The 21,471-nt window shown below is 47.9% G+C and overlaps 1 pseudogene; it reads left to right on the top strand.

Moving 5' to 3' along the window:
- Positions 1 to 21,471, top strand: part of LOC147124289 (uncharacterized) — a 239,189-nt pseudogene that overhangs the window by 160,972 nt on the left and 56,746 nt on the right.

Here is a 21,471-nt window from a genome sequence, read left to right as displayed (position 1 = left end):
TTTATTTTCCGGTGAAGTGAATGGAAAATAAAATCTGACTGGGTGTACTCTTTTAGTGCACACAAGAACAAATAAACTGTAACTTAACAAAAATACATTAAATGAAACTTAACAAATTAAATTAAAATTTAGTTGCCGGGGGTGATGATGCACTCCAGTCCCTGCGGTGCCCACCGGTCGCGGAAGGCCTCGAGCGTGCCAGTGGACACCGCATGCTTCGGACTTGATGTAAAGTGAGCTACCGATTCAATAGTGTCCATTTTACGCTATGGCCCAAAACCAATTTTAACCCCCAGTAAGTCACAATCAAATCGGCCTTGATTTTGGGCTCAAGTCTGTGAAGTGGGATTATGAACCCATAACCGTCTGACCCAGAGGCTGACCCAGACACTGAGCCAGGACTGATGCTAGATGCAGTTAATATGTATTAAACTAACTGGCCTAGAAATTCAGTATAGCCACTTTTGGGGCGGTAAAGTCGGGCGGTCGCTAAAGTTAGTGCCCGCCGGAAACTGCAGGTCACTTCGCCGAAATTCAGTAGATCTGGCCAAGAGTTTGGGCGAGCGCTGAAACTGGCGTTGCACTCCTATCTTCAGGCGCTAAGCCGGCGGTGCGGACTGATAACGCCGAGGCCGGGCGCAGCGCAGGTGCGGTCATGTTTTGATTGACAGCAGACACCCTGACGCCGGCCAGCTCTTAAAGGGGGAAGGGTCGACTTTGTCTGCAGCCACGCCCTGGATAGTGGAGCCCTGCAGCTAGGCCTGAACACTGCTGGTGGACCCAAATAGCGCCTGAAGCCATGGAGAAGGCCCGTGAACGAGCGCAGCGCTTCTCCCAGCATGCTTTGAGGGTGCTGGTTAGGGGGTTGGAAAGGTACAAAGAGATCTTGTGCCCGGACAGTGGCAAGAAGGCTCCCAGGAGGCAGTACAGGAGAGCCTGGAGGAAAATCGCCCACAGGGTGTCAGTCAACAGCGATGTCCCCAGGACTGGTGACCAATGCCGCAAGAAGTACAACGACCTCACTCGGATGGTCAAGGTGAGTACCCTTTCCAGTGTCCTCCTCATCCTTGCATGTGCACCTCACATTATGGGCAAAGGGACCTCAAAGGCCTAATGGCCAGCCCTCCTCCCGCAGCTATGGCACTGGCATGATCCTCAATAGCACTTTCTGCACTTAACACACTGGCCAAGCTATTCGACCATGGGAGGCAGTGCACACAACAACAGGCCACCACACTGGCCAAGCTATTCGACCATGGGAGGCAGTGCACACAACAACAGGCCACCACACTGGCCAAGCTATTCCAGCATGGGAGGCAGTGCACACAACAACAGGCCACCACACTGGCCAAGCTATTCCACCATGGGAGGCAGTGCACACAACAACAGGCCACCACAATGTACTTAGAGGCTGTCCTTTCTCTTGCAGGCCAAGATGGCCCGGAATTTGAAGAGCCAGAATGTCACTGGGGGAGGCCGTGCCCAGTTCCAGGAGCTCAGTGAGCTGGAGGAGAGCGTGGCTCGACTCATGCGTGGCCGGGTGGTTGGCCCTGTTGCCATTGGAGATGCCGACCCTGTGCTGCGACCCAATGGTAAGGACATGACCGTTTGGACCTCTCTCGTTCCCCTAGTGCATCAGATCTACATCCTTTGCCACTGTGCGACCAATGCGCTGAATGCCACCACTCATGCCTCCCTCGCTGACGCCCTGTCCTCACTGTAATGCTACTCTTGTGCCTTCCTGCTTTCAGCTGGTGAGGAGGAGGTCCCTGAAGCAGAGAGTGCCAGACCCTCGGAAGAGGAGCACGACGAGGACCAACAGGAAGGCGGCACATCGGGGGAAGCATCATCTGTGCCAGGGGATGGCAATGGAGGGGACACGTCTTGCCTGGAGGAGAGCCAGGGGGAAGTGTTGCAGGGGGGTGTAGCTCCTGGGCCCAGTGCCGTCCAGGCACGCGGGAAGGGTTGGGCAGAACGGCGGCCTTCTCCCCAGAGGGGGGGAAGTGTTGCAGGGGAGGGCAGTTGCTGGGCCCAGTGGCGTCCAGGCACGCGGGAAGGGTCGTCCAGCTCGGCGGCCTTCTCCCCAGAGGGAGAGTCCGGCCTCCAGTCCGGAGACGGACCTTGCCCAGGAGGTGCGCCTCCTTGATCAAATGTCGGCGGATTCGGAGCGGCGCCACAAGGAGTTCATGGGGGTTGTGGGACAGTTGCCTCAGGCCATTGAGTCCCTGGCTCATAGTGTGGCCGCTTTCGGGGAATCACAGGCCAGGGGTGTTGAGCAACTCGCGGCAGCACACGCCAGGGGTGTTGACCAACTCGCGGCAGCACAGGACAGGGTTGTCGAGCAACTCGCGGCAGCACAGGACAGGGGTGTCCACCAACTCGCGGCAGCGCAGGACAGGGGTGTCCACCAACTCGCGGCAGTGCAGGACGTGAGTCGCGAGCTCATGAGTGGTGCCGTGCAGACACTCACTGATCTGATGCGGGCACAGACCAGGGCAGTTCGGGCACTCACTTCTGCCACACTCGCTGTGTCGCGGAAGCATCGCCAGGGCACCCGCCGCCCTGCTGCAGCACAGCGGTCTGGCCTCCACCAGATTGCTGCGCTTGCTGCACTGCCAGCCCGGCCGAGTGCCAGTGTCTCTGGCGAACAGCGAGCGCGTGCCATCAGCCAGCTTGCCCCCATTGCTGCAGCCGCCACTGCAACTCCCCCAGCCAAGGTGCGACGAGCTGCTGCAGAGACTGGTGCTGCGCAGCCACAGCTGCAGCAGTCAGCAGCCGGCCCCTCCAGGGCCGGACCTCGTCTAGGCCGACCCCCAAGGGCATCTGCCGTCACGCATTCTGCCCCTCAGGAGCCTTCCCCCAGCCTTGCAACACCCACAGGGCCCAGGTTGAGGTGGAGCAACAGGTCGGGCAGGGGCCGCACAATGCTGCACAAGGACTCGCCCTCTCGGCACACCCAGTAGAGTATGGTGGCAACGGTGTTTTTTATATGGGGGTGTTTGTGTTGTGGGGGGGCCTTCTTTTGGTAAGGCCGAGGATGAAGGCCAATGGTTTTTTATATGGGGGTGTTTGTGTTCTGTTGTGGGGGGGCTTCTTTTGGTAAGGCCGAGGATGAAGGCCAATTGGATGGACAAGTTTTGTTATTCCTCCCCAGGTTGTGGGAGTGAGATATTCTTTTCACAGTTTTTTGGGGGGTGTTGTCTGTTTTTCTGTTTCATGTGGGAAGGGCCCTGAGTTTGTTAAATAAAGCTTTTTATTTATTCAGCTTGTCCAGGTGTCATGTTTCCAGTGGTTGTTGCGTTAAGTGGCTGAGGGCTTGCGGAGCAGCTGCATTCAGGTGCGTTCATTGCCACAAGCCATTCCCTGACAGGGGGCCTAGAAGTGTCATTCAATAAGCCGCCGGCGGACGGCCCTTGGACCTTGTGGCTCCCTCCTGGCCTGGTACTCCTCCTCCTCCTCCTCCTCCTCATGGTCCTCCTGCGCGCCCTCCTGAGGTGGTGGTGCTACGTCAGGTGGCAGTGCCTGAGTCCTGCGGATAGCCAGGTTGTGCAGCATGCAGCAAACGACGACGAACTGGGAGACTCTATCCGGCGAATACTGCAGAGATCCGCCGGAGTGATCCAGGCAGCAGAACCGTTGCTTGAGGACGCCAATCGTTTGCTCTATGATGTTCCTTGTGGCTTGATGGCTTTCGTTGTATGCCTCCTCTGCAGGGGTCCTGGGCGCGCGGAGCGGGGTCATGAGCCATGTACACAAAGGGTAGCCCTTGTCCCCAATAAGCCATCCCCTTGGTGGAGGCTGTGCCTCGAACATGTCAGCCACAGTAGTCTGGCGCAGGATAAATGCATCGTGGCTGCTTCCTGGAAAGCGGGCATTGACAGCTAGGATGCGCTGCCTGTGGTCACACACCAGCTGTACATTGAGGGAATGGTAGCCCTTCCGGTTGCGGTAATCCTCAGCATTGTCGATAGGTGCCCGCATAGCCACATGCGTGCAGTCAATGGCGCCCTGCACCATGGGGAAGTCCGCGATCCTGCCAAATCCGACTGCACGCTGCTCCTGCCTCTCTAGGGTCATGGGGAAGGAGATGAATTGGTGTCTCCTCATGAAAAGGGCATCGGTGACCTGCCGGATGCAGCGATGCGCGGCGAACTGGGAGATGTTCGCTATGTCCCCAGCAGCGGCTTGGAAGGAGCCGCTTGCATAAAAGTTCAGAGCCACTGTGACCTTCACTTCCACCGAGAGAGACGTCCTGCACATCAGCTGCGGACGCAGATCTCGGTGAAGCAGCTGGCAGATCTCTGCAACCACCTCCCTTCTGAAGCGCAGCCTCTTAACACACTGCGCGGCAGTCATGGTGAGATAGGACACCTGCTGCCGGTATTCCCTGAGTGGGTAAGGCCTACGTTGCCGACGCCTGATGGCCCCTCTGCGTCTAGGCATGGCTGGCCCTCTCACACAGCGTCTGCGAGCCCTTCGCACATAATGCTGCAACTGAGGGTTGCCACCCCATACAGCCCCCATAATAAACTTGCAAACAGTGAAATCACAATGAATCAAATTTCCAAGCTCTGGCCAGAAGCCAAAAATACCTCTCCTATGTTGTCCCAAATCAGTAAGCTCTGTTCCTTGGTCTCTGTCCAGAAATCCAAAGCACTAAAGTCATTGCAGCAAAATGGCTGGGCTTTATAGGTCAGTGTAAGTGCCCTTTAATTAGCGCTCCCCGAGGCCCGCAGGGCCTCTGTTGCGTTCCACTTCACAGTTCTTAACAGCGCCATGCCCACATTGGGCGGGCGCCACTGAATTTCCGGTTTGGGGCGCACAAACAGCGTTGCACGACGAAATGACGTCATAAGCTGCGCGCGCAGCTGAGCGGGCGCAAACACTTTGCGCCGGCGCTAAATGACAACTGAAGTTGGGCGTAGGTGCAGTTCGTTCTGCGCCCGGGCGCTAAGTGCCTAGCGCTGGAAATCTACCCCTCTTATGGCGTTAACGGCTGGCGAACGCAACTGAATTTCTAGGCCACTTAGTCCTCACTGGAATTTTAGGAACATTGGCAAAATATCTCATGCCAATCAACAAAATGCGTACTTTGTGCGTTAGCTGAAGAAGAATTTCATCTCCTAGCTCTTCTAAACCAGATGCTTATTGAATTTTGGAGAAATCCAATTTGGAAGTTTATTTGTTACCATTAGGGCTAGGCTATAAATTTACCTTTGCATTCTGGGTATAATAATACTTCCTAAACTGAGCTAAAGAACATTGCACATCAGGGGTAAATTTCCATATATGTGCTGCCAGGGAGTCTCACACACTGGCAGGGCATATTTGAAACATTTGGACAGTGCGCCGTGATTTTCTAATATGTGAAGCCCCCCCTGCTGGGAGCACAAAGTTGAAGAATTGCCCCTACAGTGTCAGCTTGGCTCGGAAAGTCTAGTCCCTGAATCAGATGATTGTGGCTTCAAGCTCCACTTCAGGATTTCAGTACATAATCTGGAGGGAGAGCTACATTGTTGCAGCAGCTGCCTTTTGAATGAGATGTTAAACCAAAGCCCCGCCTGCCAGTTCTGATGCTCCGATGCATGTTAAAGATTCAGAGTATTATTCAAAGAAGAGCAGGAGGTACTCACCATGTCCTGGCCAACAACCAACACCAAAAAAAAATGGTCATTCATTTCATTCCTGTTTATGTGATCTAGCTATGTATAAAATGGCTGCCTACACAACAGCAACTGCATCTCAAGGTAATTCATCGCATTTTAAGTGCTTTGAAACATTATAAGGCATTGCATAAATGCAAGTTGTTCTCTTTCATTTTAAGTTGAATAGTTTATAGTCCGAAATCGTAGATTTTGTGAATGTTTTCTACCATATCAGTGACCTTTCCTGCAACATAATTGCCGTTAACGTACTTGCACAAAGCCCTTTAAATGAAGTATTTTTAGGAATGTCCCTTTCTGCATAACAATGACCTTTATTTTCATTTTCTCACTATGGGTTGGTAACGAGGGGCAATCTTGGTCATGAACTGAAAACACCATTACAAGATATGGGAACATATTACAGTTTTAAAAGGATCATATTCCCTTCTATAAGATTAAATAGACAGCAAAGGCATTAAAAGTAGTTCAAACTGAAGCCTTCCCGTCAGCTTAGTCAAGAAATATTAAAGAGGATTTGGGTAACCCCTATGGAAAAGAAATCATAGAGTATGATTTTTGGATAGCTTAGATGAGAATTCTCCCTGAAACACAAATTGCATGTTACAGTTAATCCTTAGAGAACTGCGGAAGCATTTCTGCACCAAAGTCCAAAAATAATAAGATTACACATGGGATAATGGATGGTCTGAGGTAAATTATAGATGCATAATACAATCGTAAGTGTATATTTTAAAAGGTTTTTGGGTACTCAATGCTGATTAAATCCCAATGCATTGGTTAGAATATGACATACATGCAAGTATGAATGAGCTTGAAAAAAACTTATAGCTCCAAATCATTTATGAGCCTCCCCCAAAAAAATGCTTGTAGCCATTTGCTGATTTTAAGCTGTTGGGTTTGCCTATTGTTAAGGTACTTATGCTGGGCTCTGGACTCTGGCGAACAGCAGTATTATTGTGGGAATAACGTCCCATTTTAAAAACATTAATAGCCCTGTAGTCCTCTTGCCTTGCAACATTTTCCAAATGGCAGTACCTTGCTGCTCCAACAATTATCATGGAAAACTTTCTTTAAAACTTCCTCCAATTTTCTCCCCCTTCTCCTGAAGGTTGAAATTCATGTTGGTGTATAATTCCGCAACTACCCTCTGGCACCTTGCCTAAGCGACTATTGTTCATGTTCGAGCTTAGATAAGGTAGTAAACTTTCTTTATTAACAAGAAATTGGCAAATGTGTGCAAAAAAGATGTATTCTAATATTTGCATATTAAATACTATATATGATACTATAGTCTAGCAGAGAGACATAGGGCTCGAGTTTAATAGCCTTGAGGAGGTGGGTCTGGAGGTGGGTGGGCAGCGAAAATTGGAAAAAATGGCTTCAGACACCCAACCCACCTCCATCCCGCCCCCACCCGATTTTCATGCTTCAGCTGTTCAGCTGCTCCCAAACTGACCCGACTGGAACCGGTGGGACAGGTAGTTTTAATAGTGGCTTCCCATTTTTGTGCTTCTGGCTCCTGTTTCCCATCTTGCCAGAAACAGGCCAGCTTCAAGGAGATGAGTTGCTGGAGGACAAGCGCAGGTCTTTTCCAGTCAGAATCGGGGGAATTTATAATGGGGAACAAAGAAATGGCAGACCAACTAAATACATATTTTGGTTCTGTCTTCACAAAGGAGGACACAAATAACCTCCCAGAGATGCTGGGGAACATAGGGTCTGATGAAAGGGTGGAACTGAAAGAAATCAGTATTTGTAGGGAAATGGTGTTAGGAAAATTGATGGGACTGAAGGCCGATAAATCCCCAGGGCCTGATAATCTACATCCCAGGGTACTTAAGGAACTGGCCCTAGAAATAGTAGATGCATTGCTGGTCATCTTCCAGAACTCGATAGACTCTGGAACGGTACCCATGGATTGGCGTGTAGCTAATGTTACCCCACTATTCAAAGAAGGTGGTAGAGAAAAGGCGGGGAATTATAGACCGGTAAGCCTGACATCGGTAGTGGGGAAAATGCTAGAGTCCATTATAAAAGATGTAATAGCAGAGCACTTGGAAAGCAGTGACTGGATCGGACAAAGTCAACATGGATTTACAAAAGGTAAATCATGCTTGACTAGTCTACTGGAATTTTTTGAGGATGTAACTGGTAAAATAGATAAGGGAGAACCAGTGGATGTGGTGTATTTGGACTTTCAGAAGGCTTTCGATAAGGTCCCGCATAAGAGATTAGCGTGCAAAATTAAGGCACATGGGATTGGGGGCAAGGTATTGACTTGGATAGAGAACTGGTTGGCGGGCAGAAAGCAAAGAGTTGGAATAAACGGGTCGTTTTCCGAGTGGCAGGCAGTGACTAGTGGGGTACCGCAAGGATCGGTCCTAGGACCCCAGCTGTTCACAATATATATTAATGATCTGGACGAGGGAATTGGATGTAATATCTCCAAATTTGCAGATGACACAAAGCTGGGGGGGAGGGTATGCTGTGAGGAGGATGTTGTGAAACTCCAGCACGATTTGGACAGGTTGGGTGATTGGGCAGAAACATGGCAAATGCACTATAATGTGGATAAATGTGAGGTTATCCACTTTGGTGGCAAAAACAGGAAGGCAGATTATTATTTGAATGGTAATAGTTTGGGAGAAGGGGAAGTGCAAAGAGACCTGGGTGTTTTTGTACACCAGTCGCTGAAGGTAAGCATGCAGGTGCAGCAGGCGGTTAAGAAGGCAAATGGTATGTTGGCCTTCGTAGCAAGAGGGTTCGAGTACAAGAACAAGGATGTCTTGCTACAGTTGTACAGGGCCTTGGTGAGACCACACCTTGAGTATTGTGTGCAGTTTTGGTCGCCTTACCTGAGGAAGGGCGTTCTTGCCATGGAAGGAGTGCAGCGAAGATTCACCAGGCTGATACCTGGGATGGCAGGAATGACGTATGAGGAGAGATTGGGTCGATTGGGCTTATACTCACTGGAGTTTAGAAGATTGAGAGGGGATCTCATCGAAACCTATAAAATTCTGTCAGGCCTGGACAGACTAGATGCAGGAAGGATTTTTCTGATGGCCGGGGAGTCCAGAACCAGGGGTCATAGTCTAAGGGGTAAGCCATTTAGGACTGAAATGAGGAGGAATTTCTTCACCCAGAGAGTGGTGAACCTGTGGAATTCTCTGCCACAGAGGGCGGTGGAGGCCAGTTCATTAAGTATATTCAAGAAAGAGTTGGATATATTTCTTAAGGCTAAAGGGATCAAGGGATATGAGGAGAAGGCAGGGACCGGGGACTGAATTTGGATGATCAGCCATGATCTCATTGAATGGCGGAGCAGGCTCGAAGGGCCGAATGGCCTACTCCTGCTCCTATCTTCTATGTATCTATGTATCTATGACATGATTTATAGGCATTGGTGGAGCACTTTAAAAGCACTCCTGAAGCATGGCTGACATTCAAATGCAACAACTTTGCTGTTGTAGGTTTGGGATAAAATTTTGCACATCTACTGACCTTGTGACTGTTCAAGCTGACACCCACCTGCAGTTTGGCCTGAATGGAATAATTTAAAATGAAATCTATAGCAAGGGGATGGGGAAAATTTATGTCCTCTCCTCCTGGTCCTCATAATCGGAGGAGCAGCAGCTGCATGACTCAGTGCAGATCTTCCTGGGAAGAGGAGGAGGAGGAGGATCAGGGGCGCCTTGCGTGCCCTGTTGTGACCAATGCAGCATCCCTCCAGTTCACTGCTGCCCATCAAGCAGGGTATGCACACTGCCATGCCACATTCACATAAGCTTACTCTTCAACCATAGGTGGCTACCATATGGCTCTGTAATTGTCGGCGACATTTGTCCAACATCATACATCATCTCTACTATACCAGGTTATTTCCTATCACTTTCACCATCAGCATTACAAAAGCAAGTCGCCCTGAGCCCTCAATGCGCATTTGCCATTTCCCAGAACACATAGGCCACACAATCAACTGTTTGCCATTAGTTTTCTTTATCACATGACAAAATATCACAAACCAAGAACAGTCAGAAAAAAAGGCAAAACACCCACATGTGTACCCTTGTGACTATATATGCTTAATCTTTCTCTTACGCGTGCTTCTACCTGGTACTACCCTTGTTGCTTCAGCAGATGTAGAGGCACCTTGCTGACTAGGATGCTACGCCTGCTTATATGCCTTTGGTGGCGTCCTCTGGGTTTGGGAGCCTGGGAGGGCTCTTCAACAGTCTGCTCTTCCTGTGGCTGTGCAGCGGCTGAAACGGCCATCTCAGTTGGCTCTGCAAAGTGAGTGGCATGGTCGCGTGAGCGCTTGGAGAGGAGCCCACACTTCCTTGTGTCCTGCCAACAACATTCCTCTCATGAGTCAGCTGCACCTCAGAGCTGGCAAGTGGCTGGAGAGCACCTTACTGCAAATCAGGGGGGCCATGAGGACCCATATCTGCACTGGCAGTCCTCATCACAAGGACATCCATGAAGCTCTGGTCTCTCTGCTCAATAGCTGCCCATCTTTCCTCCAAAAGATGACAATCTATTTTGAACAGTCACCATGTTTTCCTGACTCTGGCGACTTATTTCCTCCATGGCGGTAGCCAGCCTTTCCATGGAGGTTGCCATCCTATCCATGGAGGTTGCCATCCTATCCATGGAGGTTGCCATCCTATCCATGGAGGTGCGTTCATGCGCCATTGCCTCCACCATGGCAGTGCTGATGTTACAGATGGACTCCTCCATTCTATCCACACTCGCACTAACCCTGAAGGCAAACCCTTCCAGAGACTCCTGCACTTGTTCCTGTATTTCCTGAACTGCTCTTTTCCAGGATGGCCCCAGAGGCACAGCATCTGCATGCAGTTCAGCAGAGCTAGGAGATTGCTGCGACCTCCGTAGAGGACTCTCCACTGCTCTCGCTGTCTCCACCATCTGCTGATGCTCACTTGTGCGCTGTGATAGACCAGCTGACATCACTACTCTAAGTTGCAATGGCCCCACCGAGGTGTGTGTCACTGTGCTGGTGCTGAGTGCACTGAGTCCCGATGACGCTGCTCCCTCAGAGGCTTCAGATTCCTCTGAGGAGATGTCCGGCTCTTCGTCCTGGACCGTGGGGAGAGAGGCACTCGATGGTCCTGTGGGAGAGTAAAGGCATGATTTAGACATCTGATATTGATGTAGCAGACACAAACTTTTGTGCAGACAATACAATGCAATTCTCTATGAACATCATATGCCATTGCAGTCAATCATTAAATATCAATGAGAGAGATGAAACTCTATTATGTCACCACCTACCTTTAGTGTGCCCGTCTCTCCATCGCCCACTTCCAGATCCTCGCCACCTCCAACAATTTAATGTGCAGCCTCCTCAGCACTTGTCAAGGTTGCTAGGGTTGGTGTACCTCCTCCAGTCAGTGCTCTCTCCCTCTTATTGTGGGCTATTTTTTTCCTGCAAGGAGGGACACAAGCAGAGTTTCAACCACAGTGATGGAGTGAGCATGAAGAATCCCTACCACAGAAGCTTTGAGGAAAATGAAGATGGGGTGAGGTGCCAAGAGGAAGCTAGCTCCCTGTGTGTTAGTTGTTGTCACTGCATAACAGTTAGAGCGAGTCTAAGGGTTGCATAGGCAGGATGCTGAAGTGATTAAGTACAGAGACAGAGATGGATCGATAAGGGTGCAAGGGAAGTAAGGGTAATGTGGTATGTGGAGGAGCAGGCTTACAATGCAGAGTGCTGGTGATGAGAAGAGAAGGGAAGCAGATTGAAGGTAAGTGTGATGGGATACTCACTTTTGATGTTCACACAAGATCATTAAACCGTTTCCTGCACTGGATCCATGAGCATGAACAAATGGACCTTGCGCTGACCTCCTCAGCAATGCGCAGCCAGGCTGCCTTGGTCTGCTGAGGAGGCTTCCTCCGGCCATCCAGAGGGAAGAGAATCTCCCTGCGTCCTCTTACAGCATCCACAAGAGCATGGAGGGACACATCATTAAATCGAGGAGCTGCCTTGCCTCTGGAAGAACTCATTGTGGTTGTAGCAAAATCACTGACTATCAGAATGCAGAAGAGAAAGGCTTAGGCTGAATGGGAGCTTTAAAACCAGCTGCTATGATGTCGTCATCAGAGGTGGCCAGCCGACCCGCTCGCACTCATTGGACCGGCCAGCGCGCCCCAATGAACTCAACAAGTTGATTTAATTAAAATCAGATATCAACAGCTGATCCCGCTGGAAGCAGCTCCGGAACCCACCCGCCACGCAACCCAACTCCAACCCGCCTCGGGAATTAAAATTGAGCCCATTATCACAGGTGGTGCAGATCAGAGAATCAGGGCTACAACATCCTGCACTCTCTGTGAATGCAACTCTGTACTGGAACTGCAAGATTGCATAAGCTAACCCAAAATCTGTTGCAGCCTTCTATGCAAGCAGGGTTCAAAAAAGTAATATAAGCTTGCTTGTTTCTTTATCAATAAACTTTGAACGCTACATGATTGATTAAATCACCATCCCATTGAAAGCTATATGGCCTGGAAATTCCCTGGGGGTGCTCCCGATCTCCTGCCGTAACTTCAGTGGAAGACCGGCAGAATCCCCAGGGAATCAGCGTAAATTAACGTTTTCAGCAACCTGCACAGTTTCTCTGGGAGTTCTGTCAGTCTACCACTGACGTTATGGTGAGAGATCGGGAGAATACCCACGGAATTTTAGGGCCTATATTTTTTGGAAATTAACAGGCAGATATATTTCACAGAGTATTTTTAAAAATAGTCTTGGGAAATATGGCTCAGATAGAATTATGATTGTTCATCGACAATTCATGATTATCTTATCCAAAAATGTATGCAACACCACTTTAAGGGAGAGTCCTTTTTATTATTAGATTATTACAGCAAATCCATCTGCTACTTTAAGGCCAGCTTTGTCCAGCTGTCTTTCATTACTCATTAGGCAACTACAAAGCAATCTCCATTGGATAATGCAAAAAGCAATTCCATTTTGCTTATGCAGTGGAGATTTGAACTACCTGAAATTCATTTCCTGCCATTAAAGTAGATTTAATGGAACAATGCCTCTAGAGCATCATTTTAGAGAGTCTCAAGCTATATTTTAACCTATTTTTCATGGTGGCTTTCTTAATAGCAAGGACCAGTCATCTGCACAGTCTCATTTTTTTTGCCTATAACCTTCAGCTATGCACTAAAATAGCTGCTTTCACTTTGCTTAGCGTCATTGGTCTAAGCAGACGTCATGGTGCTTTTATGGGGCACACTATGATTCATTTGCAAACAATGTACCATCGGAGCACTTGCCACATTTCACCAGAAGCATGAAAAGTTATTTTATTCCATTGATGCTAGTGCTTCTTGCCATATAATGAAGTCATACTGCACACAAGTGAAAATAAAAGTTGTATTACATATTTCAAAAATATCAGCTAACCATCCCTACAATGTTTACTGCTCCAGTAGTATTATGAGGACAGTTGAAACACAATGGGGATATCACTCCTCATGTTGAATCTTTCATGGTAACTGTTTGAAAGGGCCTCCTGCCACATAGAAACACTCAACGACATTTAAATATTTTGAAATAATTGATAATTGGTTACCTCCCCAATGATTTGGTTGGTAATCGCAGAGGCATACAGACCAGAAGGTCCCGGACTCAATTCCCAGTTTGTGCTAAAATAACTCATCTCAGCTGGGATATCAATAGAGACAACCATAATTGGCTTCAGGATTGCTGGATTAGGAAGGGGAAAATCAACCATTCCGGATCTTACTCCTGATGACTAACCAATTGCATGTGTGTGGACATTGGTGAGGATAAGATTGAGCTGAGCTGTGATATCCACTGGTCACACTCACATGTGAAGAATAGCTACTTGGGCAAGGCCTGGTGTCTGTGAAGCCATACTCCAGCAAAAGTAAACCCTTCAAGAGGGGAAGAGAGGAGAAAAGAGGCAAAAGAAAAAAGTACCAATCACTAAAATTTTGTAACAAATAATATTCACAGAATACTCTTAATGTTACAACATTATGAATCTTTCACACTTCTGAAATTAACCAGTTGTGTGCAGCTCTTCAGTAATTCAATATCCTATATATTTCAGCAGATTGCTGTACAAATAATCAAAGTGGATTGGTCAATATCTCTAATATTTAAAAGATATGGATGTATTGATGGCTCTTCCACAATGTTGCTCATGGTAACAGTAATGTTATAGCATGTAATGTACAATGTGTTATTCTGCTGCTAAGGGTGCAGCTGTGTATAACTGGCATGTCCTAATTAAATAAACACTAGTCGAGGCCAAATCCACTTTGATATATTCTGAGGTTAACACATCCTGAGGTTTCATGTTAATATAAAGGGGCAACAATATTGGCAAACAAGGATGTAGAACAGCAATGGGAAACATTTAAAACGGTGTTCAACAGAGTGCAGGAACAATATATTACGCAATAAGGAAAGAACAAACTAAACACTAATGAGACTCCATGGATGAATAAAGCCATAAGGGAACAATTGAGGGTAAGGAAAGAGGCATACATTAAGTACATAGGCAGCAGGGGCATGCATGATAAGGGAAAATATGAAGAGATTAGGAGAGACGTCAAAAAGACAATTAGGAAGACAAAGAGGAACTATCAAATTAAATTATTAAGGAACATCAAGCAAAATAGTAAAATATTTTACAGGCACGTCAATAAAAAAAGGAAGGTTGGGATGGGAATAGGGCCATTAAGGCATAGACAGGATAATACCACAGGTAACTAATATTAAATAATTATTTTGCTTAAGTATTTACCAAGGAGATAGAACAAGTGGACATGATTTGGAGGATGAGATTAACAATGAGATAAGTGCATTTAAAATAAAAAGAGGGGATATATTAAATAAACTAATCACACTCAAAGAAGTTAAAACCCCTGGTCTGGATGGATTACATCCAGGCATTTTAATAGAACCTGGGGAAGCGATAGCAGAGGCATTACTACAAATATTTAATAATTCGTTAGAAAATGGTGTAGTGCCAGAGGACTGGTGGATAGCTAACGTAATGCCTATATTTAAGAAGGGGGATAGAACATGTCCAGGGAATTATAGACCAGTCAGCTTAACATCAGTGGTAGGAAAAATAATGGAATCCCTACTAAGGGAGAAAATATAAGAACATACAGAAACCAAAAACATAGTAATGAATAGTCAGCATGGATTTCAAAAGGGATAGTCTTGCTTGACCAACCTCATTGAATTTTTTGAAGATGTAACAGAGAGAGTAGACAATGGTAATACAGTAGATGTAATTTATCTAGATTTTCAAAAACTCTTTGATAAGGTACCCCATAATAGACTGATGAACAAGGTCAGAGAATGTGGAGTCAGGGGACAAGTAGCAGAATGGATAGCTAGCTGGCTTCAAGACAAAAATCAGAGAGTAGGGGTAAAGGATAGCTATTCTTAGTGGCAGAAGGTGGGTGGAGGTGTTCCACAAGGATTAGTGCTGGGACCACTGTTGTTCACAATTTATATTAACGATTTAAACTTTAGAATCAAAAACACAATTTCTAAATTTCTGGATTACACCAAATTGGGGGGATAGTCAATACTGAGGAGGACTGCAACAAGTTACAGGAGGACATTAATAAACTTGCAGAATGGGCATATAATTAGCAAATAAAGTTCAACACAGATAAATGTAAGGTATTACATTTTGGTAGGAAGAATAGGGATGTCGATTATTACTTGGAGGCTTTCCATACCTCGGGAGCCTACTGTCAACAAAGGCAGACGTCGATGATGAAGTCCAACACCACCTTCAGTGTGCCAGTGCAGCCTTCGGTCACCTGAGGAAGAGAGTGTTTGAAGACCAGGACCAGGACCTCAAACCCGGCACCAAGCTCATGGTCTACAGAGCAGTAGTAATACCCTCATGTAATATCCTGTATGCCTCAGAGACATGGACCATGTACAGCAGGCACCTCAAAGCACTGGAGAGGTGCCACTAATGCTTCCTCTGCAAGATCCTGCAAATCCATTGGCAGGATAGGCGCACCAACATCAGTGTTCTCGCTCAGGCCAACATCCCCAGCATCAAAGCTTTGACCATGTTCAATCAGCTCCGATGGATGGGTCACATCGTCCACATGCCCGATACGAGACACCCAAAACAAGCGCTCTATTCGGAGCTCCGACACAGCAAGACAGCCCCAGGTGGGCAGAGGAAACGCTTCAAGGACACCCTCAAAGCCTCCTTGAACAAGTGCAACATCCCCACCAACACCTGGGAATCCCCAGCCCAAGACCGTACAAAGTGGAGGAGAAGCATCCAGGAAGGCACCGAATACCTCGAGTCTCTTCGCCAGGAGCAAGTGGAAGCCAAGCGCAAACAGCGGAAGGAGCGCACGTCAACCCAAGCACCCCACCCATCTGCCCCTTCAACCACCGTCTGCCCCACCTGTGACAGAGACTGTAGGTCTCGCATTGGACTCATCAGTCACCTGAGAACTCATTTTTAATGTAGAAGCAAGTCATCTTCGGTTCCGAGGGACTGCCTAAGAAGAAGAGGAGGGTGCGAGTCTAGGTGGGCTAGATGAACAAAGTGATCTCAGAGTACAAATACACAAATCACTAAAAGTTGCAACACAGGTTAGCAAGGCCATAAAAAAAGCAGAATTAGAATTGAAAAGTAGGGAAGTTATGCTGAACCTGTATCAAACCTTGGTTGGACCACACTTAGAGTATCGCATACAGTTCTGGTTGCCATATTATAAAAAGGATATAGAGGCACTGGAGAGGGTGCAGAAAAGATTTACAAGGATTATACCAGAAATGCGAGGGTATACATATCAGGAAAGGATGAACAGGCTGGGTTTCTTTTCTCTTGAAATAATAAGGCTGAGGGGCGACCTAATAGAGGTCTTTAAAATTATGAAGGGTTTTGATAGAGTGGATACAGAGAGAATGTTTCTGTAAAGTCTGTGGGTTGTGCAGTTAATAAATACACAGACTTCAGAAGTAACAAACAAACAGGTCTTTACTATTCGAAGGTCCGGGCGAATCTGCCCAATAACTCCTGGCACAACACTTATATACTGGTGTGGTCACTATCGGTATTACAGTATACAGAAGCCAAACAAATAGTGCCACACCTAAAGTAGTTCCCTTAAAGGTGAACGGTTACATTCAATAGTTCCCTTAAAGATAGACGGGTACATACACTACAATCCTCCCTTTTTAGCTTATTACTTACAGAGTCCCCGTTAAACATACATATCTTCAACTTCCTATAAAACAAATTACAGATATAATCTCAGTGGAGTCAATGTCATATAAAACAATTTACAAATATAATCTCGGTGGAAACAGTTCACAGGTTCAGTCTCTGCGGAAACAGTTCATAGATTCAGTCTCTGATCTTGACTCGTTCCGAACAACATTTCTTTGGTGTAGCCGGATTACCTGGCTAGCGTGACTCCTCCATAGCCTTTTTCTTGACGTAACAGCTTGAACCTTCGTCCTGTTGAACCAGCAGTGCGGACTTTTACAACCAACTGGCTGTCTTGACATTTTCCAGTTTTTCAACTAATTTAGCTCCTTTCGTAATGTCCCGCCTGGAATGGTAGACGTGCTAATATTTTAGACAGTTATTATCTTCTGCTTCTTCTTTTTCTTTTCTGCCTTTTTGAAACTCTCGGAGCTCCTTTCTCGGCTGCCAGCTGTAGCGCCACCAACTCTCTATGTTCCTTAGACCTTAAGTGCTTCCTCCGGATTTCAGCACTTTGAGAGTTTTCATCACAAGCTGGGCAGACCACATCCTCGTAATATTCAGTGTCACTCAACAGGTCATGGTAATATTCGGGTTCGTCCTGAGTTAGGCCAGCGAGAGAGACTTCTTCTTCCTCCTCACCCGTCTGGACGTTAGCTGACGGTCGTTCCTTCCCTAAACATCTTTCTTGAAAAGCCTTCTTCATGCATTCATATTCATCCCGCTCTTCCTGGGTTATCTGCCATTCCTTCACAACGGACATCATTTGTGAGTTCAATACCTCCCTTTCCATCGGTAATTGCGTTATCAGGCTATTTAACCCTTCTACTGAAGTAACGGTTTCCACATTCTTCTGTTCACTGTGACGTGATTCAACGTACTTTTGGCATCCTTGTAAAATTTGTGTTGCCACCTCAGCTATCTCCGTGACTTTTGAGAGCTCCGAACTCGTTCCCCCTGAAGATTGAAGCTCGTGTTCAGATTGTTCCCCTTGCAGAGTCTTGTCCTTCAGCAGGTGAAGGAGTTGGCTGACCGTTAACTCTTCCCTGGGAACACGGTGGATCAGAGTCTTCTCCATTTCCTCCACCTCTTTCTCCAATACTTCCACCTTACGTTCCTCTTGAACTTTGGCTTTCAGCGCTCGGAAAAGTTGCGCCCTGATGCTCTCTAGTTCATGTTCAGGGACCATTCTTACAGTGTCCTGTTCTTCCACTGAAAGGATTCCCAGTTGAATCTGTTCTTCAAGTTGTTGAACCTCGGTCATTGCCGCCTCATATTTGTCTTGGGTGTCCTTCAATGTTTTTATAAGTTCTTGGACATCCTGTCTTTCATGCTCTGCCATGATTTTCACCTCTAATTTCTCATCTATGGATGGATCTCCTACCGATGAGTCTGTCTTGGCCTTGAGCTCATCAAGAATTTCCTGCAGCCTTTGGACTTCTTGCTCATGTTCAACCTTTAGTTGTTCATATGCTTCTACTGAAACTAGCTTTTCGGAGGCTGCCGAGTTAACCCCCTCCAGAATTGTAGCCTGGGCCTGTTCATACTGTTCTTTCAACTTCTCACACTCTGCTTGTAAGGAGTCGTAGAGAAGAACTGGAATAAAATCCTGGCTCCCTGAAGATTCCTCTTCCTTTGGTTCATTCTGTAAATATTCTAGTTCCTGAACAGCATCAGGGGAATGTGATTGGTATTTGACCATGATGGCTCTATGGTCGCTCTCTGCTTGAGCTAGCTGTCTCTGTAGTCTTTCCAGGTTCTCCCATTCGGTGTCCCAGAACCTTTCCATATTTTTCATCTCTTGTACGAGACGGTCACTCAACTGTTCTAATTGTTGTCGTACTTTGACATAAGTTTGCGTCCGAGCTCGGTGTTCTTCCGTCATGGATGAATCCTTTGCTTGAACAGGCTCAGAATTCTCTGTCAACCTGGAGTTCTGCTCTGCAGCTTTATTCTTCTTGGTACCATAAGTCCTTCTGCCTGTCTTCCATATTCAACTTGGTCTTATCATCATCCATTTCAGAATCTGAGCTAATAGCTTGCACCGAGTCCTCCCTCATTATGGCTTTTAGGTAATGCCATTCCGTGTCTATTTTCTTAATCCACTCCCGTCCTAGAAGTGGTGGTCCTCCCTCAGGTAATACGTACAAGTTCATTCTTGGGTGTTCTTTACCCCTATCTCTCACCTTGACTCTTATTTTCCCCACGGGGTATACGTTATGCCCCGTGTATGTCTGTAATACGAACTTGGTATTTCTTAAAGGTATGTGAGAGAATAGCCGGTGGTAGTCCCTTCGGTTGATGACTGATAGAGCTGATCCAGTGTCCAGCTCCATTCTTACTTGGACTCCAGCTATTTTTAGTATGACCCAGATGGCCTGTAGATCCGTTTCTTTACCCACATTGTGGATTCTCAGCCTACCCAGCTCCTGGTTGTTTGGGTCTGAGTCTGAATTCTGTTCGTCTGAACTCTTCTCAGCCACCTTGTGTACCTTGTTGTACTTTTCTTGTGGTGGCTTCCTTTGATTATTGGTCTTTTTCCCCGACCGGCATACCTTCGCGATGTGACCCAGTTTGCCACATTTCCTACACTCTTGGTTCTTAAACCAGCATTGATTCTGGTCATGCGTGGTCTTCCCACAACGGTAGCATTTTGTTGTGCTTGAAGTAATTTGGTCCACCCCAAGTGCCGCCGCCTTAAGTTGCATTTCCGCCATTCCTTTCGCTGCGGCTTCGTGCGATGCAGCTATAAGGACAGCCCTGTCCAGTGTGAGGTCGTTCTCTTCCAGTAGTCGCTTCTGCGTCCCTTCTTTGGACAATCCGCATACGAACTTGTCCCGCAGCGCTTCTGTCAGATTCCCTCCGAACTGGCAGTATTTCGCTAGCCTACGCAGCTCGACCAAGTATTCCGCATTGCTTTCGTCTTTCTTCTGCGTTCTTGCGTAGAATTTGAATCGTTCAGCCAGCATCAGCGGTGTGGGGTTCAAATGGTCCTTCAGCACAGCCACAATCTCTTCGAAGGTCTGATCCGCTGGTTTATTTGGTGCTATTAGATGCTTCAAGAGCCCGTATGTTTTTGCCCCCATCGAGTTTAGCAATGTTATCGCCTTGTCGTCTTCCTCTATTTTGTTGGCTTCGCAATAGATCTCTATGCGTTCCACGTACATGGCCCAGTCTTCTATTTCTGAATTAAAGTCGTTAATATTCCCTCGCTTAGGCATATTTCTTCCCTTGGGAGCAGCACCAGTATTTCTTTAAGTATTCTTATTTATTTGTTTGTTTCTAAGATGGCGGTTTTCCCGCGAAATCGGTGGTTTCCCGCTCTTTCCTTCTCTCCCCGCCCACTTCAATGGCAGTATGTCAATCAAGATGGCGGTTTTCCCGCAAAAATGGCGGTTTCCCGCTCTTCCTTTCTCGCCCCGCCCACTTCAATGGCGGTTTCCCGCTTCTGGCGTCTTCTCCGCCTAATGGCGGCTTCCCGCGTTTCTTCCCGGTGGAAGGGGTACGCTTCCCCCACAGCGGACAGGTTCAGCCGCTGGCTGGCTTCCGCATAGCTCCCCTTACTCGGCTATGTCTTTTCCTCCCGCCCGCACGGCCCAACCGGCGCTGGGTACACCCCGTTAACGGAGGACAGTTCAGCCGCTGGACTGGCTCTCGCGCAGTCCCTCTCTCCGTACCCGGCTCTGTCGCTCTCTCACCCGCACGTTCGGTGCTACCAGCCCTGGGTACCCAGTTGGTGGAGAACAGTTCAGCCGCTGGACTGGCTCTCGCGCAGTCTCTCACCCCGTTTTCGGCTGTGTCTTTCACCCACTCCCGCACGTTCGGTTTTGCCGGCTCTGAGTACCCCGTTGGTGGAGAACAGCTCAGCCGCTGGACTGGCTCCTCGCAGTCTCTCTCTCTGCACCCGGCTCTCACCCGCACGGTTCCCGTTCGCCTCCCCAGCCCTCTCGCAGACCGGTGTTTCCCTCCCCGGCTGCGGCTGGGTTTCTCTTCCCGCGCCTACTCGCAGGCTCAGCGCTTCGTGGCTGCGGTCGCTGCCCGGATTTTTCCCGCCGATCGCGGTCCGGCTGTCACCCGACGCCGTTGGACCCGACTTTTGGCCGGCACAGCTCCCCCTCGACCGAGGTCGAGTGCTCTGCCCTTATCCTCCGGATACTTCTACACCTTCCCCTACTCACAGTCTCTTCGGCCGCCTTGTTCCCTGCTGATCGGCTCACTCCGCACCGTGGTAGAAGGGTAGTCAGTGCCTGTTGCTAATGGAAGCTTTTGTTGCTAAAGTCTTCCACCTTTCTCCTGCTGCAGCCTCGTGTTTTCTTCCAGCAGCACGACGAGGGCGGTTGCCTCTCTTCGACGCTCTTCTTGCTTTGGTAATCTTGCCGCAGGGTACGATCGAACTCGTCGCCACTGTAAAGTCTGTGGGTTGTGCAGTTAATAAATACACAGACTTCAGAAGTAACAAACAAACAGGTCTTTACTATTCGAAGGTCCGGGCGAATCTGCCCAATAACTCCTGGCACAACACTTATATACTG

Source organism: Somniosus microcephalus, chromosome 1 (assembly GCF_052327205.1).
Source record: "Somniosus microcephalus isolate GS21.2 chromosome 1, FLI_Smic_1.0, whole genome shotgun sequence".
NCBI lineage: Eukaryota > Metazoa > Chordata > Chondrichthyes > Squaliformes > Somniosidae > Somniosus > Somniosus microcephalus.
Note: the sequence above shows the minus strand (reverse complement) of the source record. Positions and strands in the feature narration are given on the sequence as shown.